The 19180-nt window shown below is 41.0% G+C and overlaps 1 protein-coding gene across 1 annotated transcript in view; it reads right to left on the reverse strand.

The window, feature by feature from the left end:
- The window catches only part of ADCK5 (aarF domain containing kinase 5), a 63049-nt gene extending 47763 nt beyond the window's left edge, over positions 1-15286 (reverse strand). Inside the window, exon 1 of the mRNA XM_078153837.1 lies at positions 15178-15286. The gene's annotated coding sequence lies outside the window, so the exon portion shown is untranslated. The remainder of the gene's footprint in view (positions 1-15177) is intronic.
- Positions 15287-19180: the final 3894 nt, after the last annotated feature.

The following is a 19180-nucleotide window of genomic DNA, read 5'->3' on the forward strand; positions in this document are numbered from 1 at the left end:
TCCAGAAAATTTGTCTCTGAGGGAAGATCTCAGAAACTATTTGAAAGAATTGTTGGAAAATGGTATCGTCATAGAGTCCAGCAGTGCCTATGGATCGATTGCTTCTAGTGGCAGTACAGAAAAAGACAAGGAAGAACTGAACATATGTAAACTCCCAGAACAAGTTCCCTTTAGTTCTCTTTCACAAGAGAACTAAGGCTGACCAATGCCACAAAATCAAGATGCATTGTATTGTCTGCTAGGCAATCATCGATTTTAAAGGCTGGATCTGTGAAGTGGTTGTAATCAGATGCTCATGATAGAGAAATACGAAGAGAAAACAGCTTTCATCTGCCCATTCCACTGACTTCTATTCTGACCAGCTCCAAGTTGTATGTTGCCAGCTAGAGATGAGGATGGAAGCAGTGAAGGTTATATGTGATATCCAGGGAGCTGGCTGTACCAAATGGAAATGCAATTAAAAGTTTAAAAACTTCCACCAAAGAGTATACTATCAGCACAGGTGAACATTTTGTTATTGAACCAATCCTCTTTACCACTCTTGTTTTTGAATGATAGATGTAGAATGGGAATGGTCAATGAAGGCCCAGATCTTGGAGCATACTCAGATTTGCCCTTCCTGTTAGATTATATAAGAGCATGAGTATAAGAGCATGAGTATTCTCTGCTTGCTGCTAGTCCAACATGTGGAACTTCCAAATCTCTTTTGGCCATGATGACTAAGAGTTAATACTATGCAATGATAAAGAACTTCCTAATTGGCTTCCAAGCCAAAGGGATTAATGATTCAGGAGAGGTTGAGCTAGATATGAATGTGCATACAAGAAGTTAGGACTGATCATCTCTCTCTATCTTCCCTTGCAGCTTTTGAGGGAAGAAGATTGCTCAGCACTGCTGGGGGGGGGGGAGCTGGTCATTCCCTGACCACTTCTCCTCCCTTCCCCACCCCCAGCCAATGGTGCCTCTATTTCTTTTGTGCTTCTTCTTTCCTGATTTTTGGTGAGTATGTAACCTGACTTGGGAGTGAACAGGCTACTGGGGAGTTTGGGAGATCCATCAAAACCATCCAAGGTCTCAATGCCAACCAGGCAGTAGCAGAGTCCACCAGCATGGTAGGAGTCAACTACCAAAGAAGTCCCTAAAGATGAATGTGGAAAGATCAATTACTGGAGGACATCAACAGATTTATTCAGGGATTGTGACCCTTCCCACTTCAGAGAAGTAACAGCTTTGGATTCTAGAAAAGCACCAATCCCCGGAGCCCAGCAAAGAACTGCACTCATGGAATACTACTGTGCTATAAGAAATGATGAGCAGGCAGACTTCAGAAAAACTTGGAAAGACTTGTATGGACAGATGCTGAGTGAAGTGAGCAGAACCAGGAGAATGTTGTACACAGTAACAGCCATGCTGTGCAATGACTAACGTTGATAGACTTAGCCCTTCTCAGCAAGGAGACATCTCCAAAGGTCTCATGATGGAAAATGCTATCCACACCAAAGAAAGAACTATGGAATTTGAATGCAGATTGAAGCATAGTATTTGCTATTTTTTTCTTTTGTTTTATTTCTTCTTTCTGATGATTCCTTCTATTGGTTCTAATTCTTCCTTACAACATCACTAATGTAAAATATGTTTAATAGGAATATATATGTATAGCCTGTATCAGATTGTGAGCTGGCTTGGGGAGGGGTGGGGAGAAAAATTTGAAACTCAAAATTTATGGAAGTGATTGTTGATAAATCAAAATAAATTAGTAAAAAAACAAAAGAACTGCACCCAAGGGAAACCATGAGGACTACATGAAGGCAGAAAAGGACTTCTGAGACCAGGAGTTGAGAGGGATCCCTTAGCCACATGTGATCTCTACACATGTGCCTCACTACTTTTAAGTATGAGCCCACTCTCCCCAGGTACTTTGTGTTTGCAAAGGAAAAATGTGCTTCAGTTTGGGGGATGATTTGTAACTTTAGTACTTGCTATGCCTTCTCAGTAAATACCATTTTCTAGAAGCTAATACAGTTCTACTGGTTGATTAACACTGGAAGACATACCATATAGGGACTCAGGAGCTAGCATATTAGTAGCTACATCCCCTCAGAGTTACCCTTAGAACCTAGAAAGAGCAGTAGACATTCCCCTCTGACTTGCTTTAGGAAAATCACTTTGGTGACTGAATGGAGAACAGAGTGGAGTGGGGAGAGACTTGAGGCAGGCAGACCCACCAGCAGCTACTGCAATAGTCCAGGCATAAGGTGATGAGGGCCTGCACTAAAGTGGTGGCAGCGTCAGAGGAGAGAAGGGGATGTATTCAAGAGATATTGCAAAGGTCAGTGTCCAGGATGCATGGTGTTTGTGTGTGTGAGTGTATCTGTAGGCAGGGGGAGGTCTTAGGTAGCTGCTTCCCAGAGCAAACCTTGACCAAGGTGACGTTGAGAACTGAATCAAAGTTCACCTCCTCATCTGATTGCTTACTGTCTCAGGGAAGGGGGAGGGAATGGAAGGAGGGAGGGAGGGAAGGATAGAATTTGGAACTCAAAACTTTAAAAAAAAATTTAAATTGTAATTTAAATTTAAAATGTAATTGGGGGAAAAATTATACGTGAGCATGTGTGCTCGCGCTCACACACACACACACACACACACACGGTTCACCTTCTTAGATGTGGCAGCAGGCCAACATCTTGGGTGTTTCAGTATTGTATTTTATTATCTTTCCATTTCATGTGGTAAATGTTTTCTGAGCCGTAATATGAATGTATTTTCCTTTTGGGTCATGCATGGCTGGGATGAAGATAAGATTCTTAGCAGTAAATGAGACAGGTGCTAGATTTGGATATTTTCCTAGAGTTCAGGGTAGGGACATAAGAGCCAGTTTGAGATAAATTTATGGCATATTGCATGTACATTATTTTAGATTTTAGACCCAGGAGTATTCTAGGTCAAAGTAAGGGGAAGGCACTTCCACATTTAGGAAAATTTCCTGAATTACCTGCAGCAACAGCCCTAATACCTCACTAATGGAGGGTAGCTAACCAATCCCCTACTCTATACAAGGGGCTTCTCTGAAGCCTGATACTTTACACGCCTTTTCATCTTTTCTCTATTCAGAGGATAAGACAGAGCACAGCAAAGCAGTCCTATGCTCCAGGCGGCAGAAACTTATTCATATGTAGTCTCCCCTGCCCAGGAGTTGGTAATGGTAGCCTTGGAACAAAACTACATGGTAGTCATACAACTCTCTAAGAATAGGCCAAAGACTAGAATTCCTGAAAGTAGATTTTCCTGGCCCAAGAGATGTCAGTAGCTGGGACAATGATACAGTCCCTGGAGAAGAAGCACATAACAGAAACAGACATGTGGCCTGAGAGGGTAGTTCACAGACATTATTCCTGAACCTCAACCTCCAATGGAGAGGAGCAAAATTTTGATTTCCTGATGACAGCCAGTGACTCTGTTTTGACTGGTACTCCGTATCCAGGACAAATGTATGTTATAGGTTCAGCTAACCCAGAGATTGGGCATTGCCTCTTCCCCACCCACTTGCTTACTGGGACATAGTTAGAGTTAAATTTCCTGGGTCTCTGCCTCTCGTTCCTTGTTAGGCAATTCAGAAAATACCCTGATTTCAGAAGTCCGGATTCCCCCACTACCTTCTACCACAAAGACAGGGCAGTCTCCTACTATTACTTCCTTCCAACATCTACTCTTTGAACTAGTGAGTAGCTGTCCCATGAACAAGATGCCTTATCTCTTGGTTTTGGGCATTTTCTCTGGCTGCCCCCCGTGCCTGGAAAGAGCTTCGTCTTGTACTTTGACTACTGATCTCCCCAGCTTCCCTTAAGTCTCAGCTAAAACCCTACCTTCTACAGGAAGCCTTCCCCAACCCTTCATAATTCCAGTGCCTTCCCTTTGTTAATTATTTCCCATTTATCCTGCAATAATATTTGTTAATAATAATATTATTAATACTAACAATAATACTTGGTATGCTAGTACCAAGTCAGTTCTTTGTCTAAAAATCTATATAAGTCTGAGCTCTGAGTGGCTTGGGAATGTGATCAGAGTGTTTAGTTGATGCCATGTTTGAACCATTGACTTGGCTGTGGAACTGGGGATAGTGCAGGGGAGGGGGAGAAGAGGAGGAGTGATGATGTCCCCCATATTATTCCTCATTGGCATCTGTCCCCCTCCCGGGGCTGCTATTCCTGTATGGTAATGTCACTTTATTGGGAATAGGTCTCTCCCCTTTTGCCTTGCACCTAGCCAGTATGATCTTAAAATCTAGCTTTCTAATCAAAGAAAAGAGAGTTTGGGGGCGGGGCAGGAAGGAGGCAATACCTGCCTTTGCAATGGCTTTGTGAACAACCCCAATTTTAAAAGTCTTGGCATCCAGCCTATTAGCCAGAGAAGGGTGATTTTTGAGACTATGAATCTGGAGTCTAGCCTTCTAGTCAGAGGAAGGAGATTTTGCAGGCAGTGGCAGACTTAGGGCAGAATAATACAGTTTGGGGATCGTTGGATCTTCTAGAAAGAGCAGCTGTGTGAACCGAGAGGTGTGGCTCTTAGAAAGAGAAGAAGCTCATTCATGTGGTTCCTGAATTTGAAGGACTAAAGTCACAACATGGAGTGGGGATGGAAAAAAGGTTGGGACTTTTCCATTCCTTTTGGGTAAAGGATTAGACAGCACAGGCCTCATGGGAAAGTGGCTGGTTACACAGTGAGCAAATCCCTTTGCTTTCTAGGGGGAATTCAAACTATAAGGCATGCTACAAATTTAAGAAAGACTAGATAGGCCTTAGTAGGGGATCCACCAAAATGTTAACTCGTCATACTGGCATTCTCAAATTTATTTCCTTCTTAAGGAAACTACTATGAGTCTTTTTTTTTTTTTAATTAGACTATGGGATGCTATGAGTCTTTTGAAAGTCATGTGTGATGAGGTAGAAAAGAGTGCTTGAGGCAGATGGAGCAAGCAGGATTTGAGACAGGGGATAAGATACGGAATGTAACCTGCCAGAAAAGTGATCAAAGAAGACTATGCATTGAAGCTCCCACCCTGGACTTATCTGTGTGCTTTCACAAAGCACCCTCAATTCCAGAACAACTCTCCCCTCCCCTTTCCTGTTCTCTTTGCTTATCACCTGCGGACCACCTTATATCCCAGGCATTTCAGAGCCATGCTTGCTCCTCCCATTCTCTTGTCCCCTTCCCCCTATTCCATAAAATTGTATTTAAACCATGCCTTTGACCTGGCTAACCGCCTTTGCCTCCTATGGGAAGCAGGAGCCGCTCTGCTCCCTTAGGGGAACAGGGCCGGCGGCCTGTGCTCTGCCTCCTACGTGGAGTAGAATGCATTGCGGCTCTGCCTCACAGGGAGCAGGCCCACTTGGGTGCATCACCCCAATAATTGCCTTTCTTTAACTTGGAGACTGTCTGAATGAATTCTTTCAGGACACTAGGACCCCCATGTCTATTCCTCGTCATTTCAGGTAAAACCCTAACATTCTTGGGGTCCACCCTGAACTCATCACCAATGGCTACAGAGGTCTAAGTGAATTCTTTCACACCTAAACCAGTTCTCCCAACTCTAAACCTCGACAATGTGTATTTTCTGTACCGAAGTAGAGGCTTCTATGAGAGATCCCTTTCTATCTACATTTTCTGTGGGGTAAAATAAAGGCTATAATTTACCCCTATTCCTTTGTTACCTGAAGTATTTGTATAGAACTGGGACCCTACTTTCCACATTTGGAGAAACCTAGACATAGGCTATACTTGGCAATCTTCCAAGAGCAAACACCAGGTGGGAGCACAATAATAATAACTAACATTTATATAGCACTTACTATGTGTTAGGCGCTGTGCTCAGTGCTTTACAATTATTATCTTGGCATAACAAGTAATTTAGCATAAAATGCCAAGGAGAGAAACTGACTCTTTTGGGTCTCGTTAGTCTGTGTGATCTGAATTTTGGAGGAGTCCTGGACCACAGGTTACATGTGAGAGAATGGTCTCCTGTTATGCAGAAAATATTTGATTGTTACTTTTCTTACCATATTATTTCCTTTCTTTATCTTCTGCTTTATTTTAATTGTGATATGTCTATGGTGCTTTTTGCTTTTACGTCACATTCATTTTTGTAAATATTCTTCCCTCATCCAGAGAGCCATCTTTTGTAATAAAGATTTAAAGAGAAAAAAAAGGAAAGAAAGAGGGAAAAGTAATTCAGCAAAACTAATCACCACACCAACTGTTGTAACAGGATGTTAAAGATCAATGCCCCCTGACAGGTAGGGATTTACTCATTGTTCTTCTATTTGAGCCCCACAGGAGTTGTTGAAACTCTGAGGCTCATAACCTAGTCCCTCCCATTCTTCAGAGAGAGGGAGGGAGAGGAGAAGAGGGCATGGAGCAAAAGGTGAGCTCGTGAGATAGACCAGGAGCAAACTGGAGGATGGGGAGGGAGGGAGAGAGGGCCAGGGGATGCTGGGGTGGTCTCGGTGGCTTTGCTCCCATGACTCCAAGAGACATGGAAGGTGACCAGAAGTTGAGACGCCATCAGACGGACTGTGATGAGGCAATACGGGATCCACATAGAATAAACACCCGTTGCTAAATAATTGTTTATGTGGCTGAGACCAAAAATGGAGATCTTTCCCTTTTCTTTGCTCTCCTATTCTTGCCCTCTTTTTTTTTTCTTAATTTCTGTTTCTGAAGAGTTTGTTTTGCTTTCCAATTCCCTATTGTTTTAAAAGTTGGTTTCTCTAAGATAGTTAACCATTGTATTACTGATATCTAGTTTTTTACTCAAATGCAGCTGAGAAAGAGGAAATGGGAACTGAAGTACTAAGTAAGGGAAGAGGGTGTTAGAGAGAAGAGAGAAAAGAGAGTAAGGGTGAGGGAGAAGAGAAAGGAGCAAGTGGCAGAGGAGGAGAAAGTGAGAGAAGAGAAGAGAGGAGAGAGAGAGATTTGAGAGAGGAAAAGTAAGAGGAGAGGGAGAAAGAAAAAGGAGAGAACGAGAGGGGGAGAGAGAGACAGAGACAGAGACAGACAGACACACAGAGAGAGACACAGAACGAGAGACAGAAAGAGTAGAAATGTGTAACTGATGTAACCTTTCTTGGCATGGGCTTGGAGTTGAAGAATTGTTGATTCCTATTTCTATAACTTTTCAGAGCAGTGAAAAAATGTGATTCTGGATTGTTGTTCAGTTGTTTCAGTCATGGAAGACTCTTCGTGATGCCATTTGGGGTTTACTTGGCAAAGATACCAGAGTGGTTTGCCATTTCCTTCTCCAGTTCATTTTACAGATGAGGAAACTGAGGCAAACAGGGTTAAGTGACTTGCCCAAGGTCACACAGCAAGTAAGAGCCTGAGGTCACATTTGAACTCAGGTCTTCCTGACTCCAGTCCTAGCACTGTATCCACTGTGCCACCTAACCTTGGCAAACAAGATTAGCAGTTTCATGGGCCTAGAACACACTAGTGAGTTGCTAGTGTGAGGTGACTCTCCAGGAATTTTCCGGTAATGAATAGATAGTTATGCCCAAGGGATGGAACTGGGAAAGGATAGTGAAGCCCTCTTGGGAGTGGGGGCCAGAAAGAGAGAGTAATTAGCTCTCTCTTCACCTGCACAATAGCATCCCCACCACTTAACTATGAGACTCCACCTGAGGACATATGCAGTTCCTATATCCATAGTGCCCTACTTCTGCAGTGAAGAAAGGGAAGTACATTTTCTAGATAAAATTTGTTAAGCACTTAACACACTGCCTGGCACATATGAGGTGCATGATTCATGTTTGTTCCCTTTCTTTCCTTCCCCCAGTGACTAGGCTTGGTCTTTGTAATTAACACAGTTTTTAGATTTGTTTTTGTTTTGTTTTGTTTTTGTCCATTTGCATTGCTATAGTCATTGTGTATATTGTTCTCTTGATTCTTCTTACTTTACTCTGAATCAAATCATATAAATCTTCCTATGCTTCTTTGGATTTTCCATATCTGTCACTTCTCAAGATGTGGTATTATTTCATTATATTTATCAATCAACTAATCATTTAACAAGCATTTGTCAGGCATCTACTATGTACCAGGTTAGTGCTAGGTACTGAGAATATGATGACAAAGATTAAAAACAGAACCTGCCCCTGAAGAGAGAACATTCTATTGTATAAAAGTATATATAAAACACATACAAAGCAAACACAAGGTATCCTTGGGTGGGAAGGCACTAGTAGGTGAGGGGACCAAAAAAGGCCTCCTGTAGAAGGTGGGGATTGACCAAGTCTTGAATGAAGCCAAGAACTTCAGGAGAGGTGAGGAAGGAGAATAGATAAGGGATAGAGATAGGAGATGGAACATTGTGTGTGAGGAACAGCAAATAGGCCAAGATGGTTGAAATGTACAGAAGGGTGTGGAGAGATAGAAAGGGCCAGGTTGTGCAGAACTTTATTTTTTCTACGCATTCATTCTTTTTTTTTTTTTTACAAATTGTAACTTTTAAACTTTAAAACAAAATGAGAAAAAAAAAACATTGCCTTGGACACAGCAGACCATAAGAGAGGATTCAATACAAAACAGTAAATTTCCATTTCAAGAAAACCTATATAATAAATATTACCCATTGTTTTCAAAGCTGCAGCCAGCTTTTCTTTGCTTCCTTGTTGGCTCTCTTTTGTTCTCTGTTGTGTACTTTTTACTTTATTTTTTCCCCTTCTTCCCCTCCCCCCATTCTAAAGAAGGCTACAATTAAGCATGGATATATATACATAGATATCTATAAATATAGACATATATATACACATACACTGATAAACATATATGTAAGACTGTACTATGCTTATTTCTGCCTGTCATCTGTTTCTCTGAAGGTGGATAGCATCTTCCTTCATTGATCCAAGTCTTTCCATGTTTTTCTAAATCCACCAGCTCATCATTTCCTATACCACAACAATATTCTAACACAATCACATCCTATCTGAGAAATTGTCTATGAAAGTTTCCCCCCAATTTTCTGTATTCCTTCTATTCTTGGCTACATAGGTTTTATTTATACAAGGAAATTTTAATTCAAAATGATTAAAATTATCCTTTTTACATTTCAATAATGCTCTTCCTTATAATACAGTTTAAGGTCTGATACTGCTGAATCTACTTCCTTTACATCTTTTTTCTTGATTTCTTTGAAGTTCCAGACCTTTTGCACTTCCAAATGAACTTTGTTATTATTTTTTCTGACTTAGCAAAAATAAATTTTAGTAATTTAATTGAAATGACATTGAATAAATAGATTAGTTAGGTAAAATTGTCATTTTAAAAATTATAATGGCTGTTAGAAAAATCTGAAACAAAAAATCTACTACAGTGAGTGAGTGAAGGAAAGTCTTTATTACTCTTCTCCCCTGAGAATCGGGCACAACGAACATTAATAGCACTTGGGCACTGGTTCATTGGTAGAATCAATTTTTAAACCGTTAGTAAGATCCATACTCCATCCATCAGGGCTCCTATTGATCTAGTTCATCTGAATTACACCCTTCCAGGACAGCCCATCGCATGTTCGTCCGTGTTCTGTTAACTCCGCCCACTTCGTGGGTCCCATATTCAAAAATGGCGGCTATTTCCGCCCTTGGGGTGTGTCAGTTCATATTCAATAAGCTTATTAAGCAAGCGAAGTGGAGAAAAGCCTTTGCCTGGTCGAAACCCCCTCCTTGAACCCTGCTAGTTGCAACCGGTTTAGCCTCTAGGGCTCTTTCTTAAGAACTAGTTGTTTATAGAAAAGTTTGGAGTACTTTCTGATTGGTTGAGGGACTATCCACAAGGTATTGGAATTTCTTATCCTGCTGTAGAAGCCTAACCCCCTAAAATCTTTCTTATAATGGCTTTACCTACCCATGAACAATAAATATTACTTCAATTATTTAGATCTGTTTATTTGTATAAAAAGCGGTTTATGTTTATGTTCATATAGTTCCTGTGTCTGTTTTGGCAGGTATATGCTCAGGTATTGTATACTGTCTAGGTATTTTAAATGATCTAAAACAATATTGAATAATATTGCGGACACAGTATAGTTTCTCTATTTTCCACTTTTGATTAAATCTATTTTAACTTTGAGATCATGATTACTATTCCTGCTTTTTTTACCTAATAAATTCTACTCCTGATCTTTATTTTATCTTTGTGTGTATCTCTCATTTTTACAGTGTTTCCTGAAAGCAACATATTGTTGAATTTAAATTTTTAATCTGTTATCTGTTTCTGTTTTATGGGTAAATTTGTCCCATTCACATTCTAAGCTACAATTACTTGGTATGTATTTTCCTCCTTCCTATTTTTCCTCACTATCCTTCTCACCCTATTTACCCTTTCTCTAACTCCTCTGCTTTACTTCTACCTGCTACTTTGCTCTTCCATTTCTTAACCTACCCAACCCTCTAAAAGTACCTCCCCTATTCTTTCCCCCTACTCTCTCCCCTTGCCCTGTTACTTCTTTCTGAATTCAGAAGACTTTTATAACCTTCTAGATAGATATATTTCCCTCTTTAACCCATTCTCGATGACAGTAAGATTCTAGCACTGCCCACCCTCCTCCCACTAGCTTCTTCTGTGTCAATTTTTCCTTTTATGCTTCATTTGTATGAGAGAATTACTTCTTTTTATCTCTCCCTACAAAGTTTTATTTTTTTAGAATTACCCCACTCAGATGCTCAGCCCATGTCTTTCTTTCAAACTACCCAAATAATGACGACAATCATAAGAGTACCACTAATCGTTTCACATATACAAAGTAAACAATTTGACCTTATTAAGTCCTTTATAATTGGGTGTTTAATGTTTATCGTATATTTCTCCCAGATGTTATATGTCAAATTTTCCCTTATGTTCTGGGGTTTTTGTCACAAAATCCTTAAAGTCTTTCAGTTTGTTAAATATCCTTTTTTTCATTCACAATTATACTTAACTTTGCTGAATAAGTTACCGTTGGTCGTAACCCCAGGTCTTTTGCTCTACAGAATATAGTATTCCAAGACCTATGTATGGTCCTTCAATGAAGTAGCTTTTAGGTTTTCGGTAATCCTTATTGTAGCTCCATGATATTTAAATTATTTTTTTTCTTATTGCTTCCAATATTTTCTCCTTTACCCGGGAGCTTTGAAACTTGGCTATGATATCCCTGTAAGTTTTTCTCCTGGGATCTCTTTCAGGTGGTGATTGGTGGATTTTTTCTATTTCTGCTTTGCCTTCTCGCTGTAGAACTTCAGGGCAATTTTCCTTGATAATTTCTTGTAACATTGTATCAAGACTTTTTTTTAAATCATAACCTTCAGGTAGTCTGACTATTCTTATATTATTTCTCCTTGATCTGTTCTCCAGGTCAGTCATTTTTCTGATGAGATTCTATGATTGGGTTCTTTTTCCTTTGCTTACTCATTTTTATTTATTTATTTTTTGTTTTATTTTGTTTTCAGCAGTTATTAGTGTAATCAAGTTGTAGTCCAGATGTATGGGGAATGATACCCAAGCCTGAGGTCCTTCTTACTGTTATTTTCTGAGGTTTGTCTGGGGCCGGACCTTGGGCTCTCCTTTCCACTCCTAAACCATAGCTACACTGTCCTGCAAATGATCTTGCTCCCTGCCATCCCTACAGTGGCTGCAAACTACAGCTGTCTTCTCTGCCCTAGAACTGAAACCACAGACCGCTCTCCTGCAAGTATCTACAGCCAACAGTATCTCTGCTCCTTGCTACTGCACTCACCAGGTATATGCTAGCTCCTTCTCCCTGCAGCCACAGCCTAGGATGCGTCTGGTCAGTATGCTATGCTTGGCATCTCTCAATAGTGGAAGGTCCTTCAGTCTTCTCCTACTCAGCTGTCAGACCCCCACACTGTCTGCAAAATAAGTTTCTAAGGTTGAGGCGGCCTCTCAACCCAGCTGCCCCAGGGCTTGTTGTTTGTTGACTCTGAAGTCAGCTTGAAGGTGTTTGTACTTCCCTCTGCCCTCGGAGGTTGGGTCTTTCCAGGGTCTTTTCAGATGGCCTTGAGACAGAAGTTCCCAAACTTATTTGGCCTACTGCCCCCTTTAAAAAAAAATTGCTCAGCATCCCCTGGAAATCTACTTTCTTTAACTTTTTAACAGTTTGTTTTTTGAAATTTGCATCATTTCAAAAAATATAATTTTTTAAAATGACACATCTTAAATTTGATAATTTATTATAAATGTGTGGTTTTTTCTGCATTGAAATTGTGATGCAACTGTATAGTATCATATTGGAAACAAGTCATTACACGCACATATTCCCTCCCGATGCATGCTAGACTTCCTGACCATGCCTGACACCCTTGCCTACCAACACTTGCTTGTTAAGACATGTTGGTAGACTTGACTACTGTTTGCTTATAACTTGCATTTTGTGTGTTTATTTGGAAAATAATGTGTTCACAATGACTTTAACTCCATTACACAATAGTTGAAACATGTACTAATGGTTTTTCAAAATTTTCTTCCCTTTTTTCCTCATGCTTCCATTGCCCTCTTATTTTTATTCAAAGCCCCCTAATTGCACCCGAGGCTACTACCACCCCGTGGATCATTCCACTGCCCCCCAGGAGGTGGTATCTCCCACTTTGGGAACCTCTGTGATTTAGGAGGACCACTGCTTTACCTGGTGTTTTTTTCTGCTGCTCTGAGGTGATGTTCTGTCTTTTTTTTTTTGTGAAGGAAATTTGGGAAGCCGAAAGTTTTCTGACCTACTCCACCATCTTCCTAGAATCCTCTCCCCCTGTGCAGAACTTTAAATGCTAGTTATATTTTATCCTAGAGGTAACAGAGAGCCACTAGAGTTTTTGGAGTGTGTAACTCAGGTGTAGTAACATGGCCAGATCTGCTTTCAGAAATATAGGCTAGATTGGAGAAAGGTGAGACCAGAAGCAGGGAGACCTATGACCAGGAGGCTATTACAAGAATCCTGGTGACAGGTAATGAGGGCCTGAATTAAGGTGGTGGCTGTGTGAGTGGAAAGAATGGGTCAGATGTGAGAGATGCTGTGGAAATAGAAAAGAAAAGATTTGGCAACTGATTGGATGTGTGTTCTCTCTTTACTAGTAACCAATTATTGAATCAGGACCAAAGTTTTTCCCCTTTTCTACTTCCTCATCCAGAAATCAACTAGTATGGAAAATCTTTCTCAAAGACTACTCCTCCTACTCGGTGTATTTACTCAGACAGGTCCAGGAAAATGTGGATTCTCCCTTTTGTCATACAGGTAATATGAAAATTGTTAAGTCTCTTTGACCAAGACTTGGGTGATCCAAGTCATGTAACTGAAGACCTTCATTGGAATATAGCCCAGCCTCTCCTCATAATACTAATTTTCTCATTAATTGTTAACCAATCAGAGTTTATTGCCACCCTCAGGAACACCTGCTCTGCCAGAGCATATAAACTGTGAACCCATTGTCATGAGGGGTCTTTGGCATTTGAGAGGGCCACTGACCTCCTTTTATTCATAAACATGCTAGCCTTATTAATAAAATGATTAAATTACCCAGAAACTATGTTTCTTGAACTTTTTAAATGTCACATATGAGATGAGTGAGAATCAAAGAGGAATCAAAGATAGATAAAAGAAACATTTGTTAAGGGCTTACTATGTGCCAGGCACTAGATTAAGCACTAGGGATCCAGATATAAGCAAACAAGATAGATCCTACCCTTAGCTAGCTAACACTCTAATGGAGTGTTAATACATAAAAGGGAGTTGGAAAGGGAACACACATGACAGCATAGTGTAGAGATGTCTGGGGAGGCCTATTTTCCAACAAGACAAGGCTCCTATCAGAGCTGGAGGAATTAAAGGAAAGATCAAGATTGTAGGGGTGGGGAGATGAGGATGATAACCAGAGTGTAAGTAGAATGGCGAAGACACGTCCAGGAAGTAGGCAAGATATGTGAGATGAAAATAAATGACTTATTAAGGGTAATAAGCAAAGTTGTGAACTGGGATGGCTAGAAGCGTGGTGGTACCCTCAACAGGAATGGGAAATTTCAGAAGAGGGATGGGTTTGTGAAAAAAGCTAAAGTTCTATATTATGTGTGTTATGTTTGAAATCTCTATTGAACATCCAGTTCAAAATGTCTAGAAAGGAGCTGGTGATATGGAACTGGTAGTGATGCTACTACTATCCAGGCCTTTTTCATAAGATATGGTACCAAAGGAAAGAAGACACAAAAAGGAGGCAGCTCCATTCTAGGCACTAGTTTCCCTAGGCTGGACATGTTCATATGACTTGTGGCCAGGTGGGAGATCAGCCAAAAGGGAGCAAGCAACCAATGGAGGATAGGGGGTGGTCACTATCTATTCTTTCTCACTTTCTTCGTGTTCATAGTGGGATCAAAAATCCTCTCATCCATGGACATAGCTATGACTTGAGCAGACTCTATATGGATAGACCATCTGGCCTCTGAACCAGGGTGCATCTGCTGCTCCCACTGTTCCCAGCACCCCACCTAACTCTTGCCCCAGTTCCAGTGTTCACTTAATTACCAAATCTAAGGCCTTTTCTGTATCTTCCTCCTTACTGGCTTCTCAGTAGCTTTGCACACAGCCGATCACCATTGTCTTCTAGATACTCTCACTTCTCTAGATTTTCATGACATTTCTCTCTCCTGATTCTTCTCCCACCCATCTAATTGCTCCTTCTTAGTGTCCTTGCTGGATCTTCATTCAGGTCATACTCCCCCAGGCTCTGTCCAGGCACCCTCCTCTTTTCCGCTATACTCTTTTGTTTGATGTCCTCATCAGCTCCCATGTGTTCAATTATTACTCTCTAGGAAGATAATTCTCAGATCTATATGTCTAGCCTTAATTTCTCTGCTGGGCTCCAGTCCCATGTTACCAAATGCCCTTTGAACATCTAGATCTGGATTTCCTGTAGGTATTTCAAACTCAATCTTCCCAAAAGAGAATAGATTATCTATTTTCCCCAGCCCTACCCCTGTCCCAACCCTCTTCTCTTTCAAACTTTCCTGTTACTGTCAAGGCTACCACTTTCCTCCCAGTCACCCAGTCTCATGGTTCATGGTCATACTTAACTCCTCACTCTCACTTCATACATCAAATTCATTGCTAGACCTTGCCACTTCTACCTGGATAATATCTTGGGTATACCTTACCTTCTTTGTACTCGCACAGACACCACCACTGCACAGGCCCTCACCTCCTCTCACCGAGACAATTGAAATTGCCTTCTAATTGTTCTTCTTGCCCTAAGTCTCTCTCCATTCCAGCATGACTAACTCCAGATTCACAGGAGTTAGAATCAGAGGCACGCTAGTAAATGTTTAATGGTAAATGTTTAATGACTAACCCTCCAGAAAAAAAATGTGCTCAGGAAACACTTTTAAGTTTAATTCACATTATTAACATTTTCCCCCATCACTTTCTTAAGAAAATCAACAAACAATAAATCAAGCTCTGACTCATGGTATTTGCCAATTCTCCAGGCATAAATGCTTACATTGAAAATTTGGCAATCAGATTTCTAGTTTGAGTTGGCTCTAGCACAGCCCTGGTTGGGAGGTACCTCACTCAGAGACAATCTAGTCCAACCCATACCTGAACAAGGACACCCTCTATAAAATGCCCAAAAATTGGTCACCCAGGATTTACTCAAAGACCTAGATCTTGTATTTTAACTGCTTTGTATTTATTCTTTTTACATTTACTTTATATATACCATATATTCTATATATGTGTTCTTGTTACATCTTCTGATGTGGGTTCCATGTAAGGAGAATGGATTGTTTTGCTTATTACATTTGGGTTCCTAAGGCCTAGCATAGTGCCTGGCACAGTGGGCATTTAATAAATGCTTATCAATTGAAAAAGAAAACACATTACGTGCCTCCACTTCCATAAATCCATTCTCTACTGAGCTGCCAAAATGTCACCATCTACTCAATTCCAGGGGCTCCAGGATCAAAATACAGTCTTTTCTTTGCCATTTAAAGCCCTTTACAACCTGGCCCTTATCTACTTTTCTGGTCTTGTAATTTATTTCTCTCCAGGCTTTTACTGTCTAGATTTAATGGCCTACTTCCTAAGTCACATGTGACCCTCCATCTCCCATCCCTGCGCTGATTTGCAGACTGGCAATTCATTCACAGAACTAGACTGGACTGTCCTCCATTGAATGGGGTACAAAAATTTGGCTCTGGAGACAAACACTGGACATCACATGAAACATTCCCACATGTCCTCTGTCACTGTGATACTCAACTGAGTGGGGCTATTACCCAATGAATTTATTTTAAATAGACTCATTAAAACTATCAAAGTGCCAGAAAATGACTGATATTAAGGTAAATTCAACAGTTCTAGGCTTAGAAGAGGCCTTAGGACCAGACTTAGTAATTCTTGGAAAACAGGACCTGACCTACACTATCATAGAGGTTATCATACTCTTTGAAAATAGATCCTCTGCCTTCTGAACAGCCAGGGCTGGCAAGATTGAGAAATATCAGAAAGTATGTAAGAATCTAGCTCAGGAAGGTTATAGGAACCCTAGAATGATGAGATCCTGTGTTATCTACATTAAAAATCAGACCAAGGTGTGTTAGCCTGATGAAGAAATTGATGGTACAGTACTCCATCAGATGGGGCAGGGACATAGACATTGAATATATAACAGAAATTAGGCAGTACTCAGACTAAGTGCTTGAGAAGAACCTAGTGAGAAATAATCGTCTCTTCATTAATTTGTATACAATGTACCATAATGTTCTTTTATTATTTATTTTATAATTGATTTTTACACATATAATGTTTATTTCTTTAGATTTTATACTGCACTTATCAATTATTTGATTATCCCTACAAAATACAATATGTGACCAAAATTTCCTAAAAATCTATTCACTATAGAGGTCTGGCTCAGTAGCAAAATTAGAGGCCTCAACCAAGCCGTGAGTCATACATGGCCAGAAGCTAACGTCTGGAATTCCCATGTGGCACACTAGAGACACATAGAGAATAGATGTGTATGCTATATGGGAGGGGAAAGGCCCCATTAACAACTTAAAAAGCCTCCTCTGCTAGTTAACCTTATACACTTTAAAAACAAAATGGATGAAAAATGCATCTTAGCCTGACTATGACATGTAACTAGATGAGCATCATGTCAATTCAGTGCGTCAGCACAACTATTTGTGACGAGAACTTCAGATGGAAGATGACCTGTGCCCAGAATTGAATAGGAGGAGATTTAGCTGGAATTCATTTTGGTAGTTATGAAGCATTTTCAAGAATTCCCTAGCTTCTCTTTGCTGCCAAAGCCCACTTTTTCAACACCAATATTTTCCAGTAATACTATATAGCTGCTGTGTGGCTTGGTGGATAGAGTCAGTTTCAGAATCAGGAAAAACTGGGTTCAAGTACTTCTCCTAACACATACAGCCTTTGTGTAACTGTGGACAAATCATTTAACCTTTCATTGACCCCATGCAGCTCTCAGACTCTAAAATACAGAAGAGTTACCGATCTGTATTGGTAGAAGGAATTTCCTTTCTGGAAGTTCCCAATGCCAATTACCAATGAGATCATAGGTCTAGTCAGAAATAAACTATGTAGTCTGAAATCAGTGGAACCCCATCATCTCCAAAGGATGGCAACTGGAGGTGATCCAAAATGTCATGAGAAATTGTATAAGTGCCAGCATATCGCTGATGCCCATAGCTCCAGTATGGATCTGAAAGTCTAATCCTGGAGGTGGGCCAATTGTATAGTCTGTGAGGAAGAGCAGCATCCATAGCCCAAAACTATGAACAGAAGAACAGCCCCTCCCCCATTCCACCCTCCAGCACCTTGGGTAAATTATCTACAGGGGATCAGTGAAGCCAGCACTAATGAGAGCACACAGCTAATAAGTATCAGAGCCTCCCAGGGCCTGTTAAAGGCCTTTGACCCAAACCAGGGGTGGGGATGGGCTGTCCAGAGGTCAGGGGCCCAGAAAGGCTGGTTTACTATAACTCTGAGAGATTTTGCCACTTCTCAGAGCTGTGAGAAAGCCTACTCTCTCCATCCCAGTTCCTCACCTTAGTCACCCAACACAGGCTCCCAGACAGTGCCTTGCCTCCAGAGCCCTCAATGCCGGCTTCGCCCATCTTTCTGTCTCACATTCTTTGGGGAGATGCCTTCACCAGGGCCAGTGCCACACGGGAGCAAACACAGGCTCAGGCCTGTAGCTTCTGTGTCCTGAGGAACTCCATTCAACAGCAAACACTTACCATGCATCTGCCGTGTGGACATCGTTCTCCTAAGGGAGTCACTGTGACTCTTCCCTCTTCCCCCCCAACAAATGCTCAGCAAGACTTGCAGTTTCTAACCTTCCCATCCCTCCTATCTGAAATGCAGCCAGCTACTCTGTCTTAGAATTCAGGCTTAGATGTCTTTGGTGCGGAGACAAACTTCCTTCACTGGTACAGACTGGCACCTTCTCTGCAATGTACAGTCCTAGGGAGTGGTGGGAGATGAGAGGCTGTGACTAGCCCCGGGATCACACAGCCAGTACACAGGAGAAGCTAGACTGGAATCTAGGTTTTCCTTGTATCAATCTGGCCTAGATTTTTTTTTTGGCTTGTTTTTAAACATTTTTATTTGTAATTCTTTGTTTTTTCAATTAAGCATTTATTTTCCCTCCCACTTACCCCCCCCACGTCTGCCACTGAGGAAACTCTGTAAACATAGTCAAGCATATTATCTAGCCTGATTTGTTGCAATAGCCTTTTAATTGGTTTTTCTGCTTCCAGCTTTTCCCCTTTCTAATCTATTCTCCACATAGCTGCCAAATTAATATGTTTAATAAAACATGAGCCTGTCACTTCCCTGCTGAAAAATCTTCACTGGCTCCCTATTGCCTCTGAGACAACATTCAAAGGCCTCAGCTGAGCATTTGAAGTCTTTGCTCCACAAATGCGCTTCCTGCCCATTTTTCCAGACCTTTTTCACATCTCCCTCCTTCCTGTACAGTGTATTCCAGCCAAATGGCCGATCTACTTGCTGCTCCTGGAGCTTAACATTGCTTCTGACCTCCGCATGGCCCATCCCACAGGCCTGGAATGCATTCTCCCTTCAAATCCGCATTCCTCCCAGGCTCAGTTCAAGTACCCCCTCTTACTG

This window comes from Phascolarctos cinereus, unplaced genomic scaffold (genome assembly GCF_003287225.1).
Source record: "Phascolarctos cinereus isolate Bilbo 61053 unplaced genomic scaffold, phaCin_HiC Scaffold_4;HRSCAF=312, whole genome shotgun sequence".
In the NCBI taxonomy this organism is placed as follows: Eukaryota; Metazoa; Chordata; class Mammalia; order Diprotodontia; family Phascolarctidae; genus Phascolarctos; species Phascolarctos cinereus.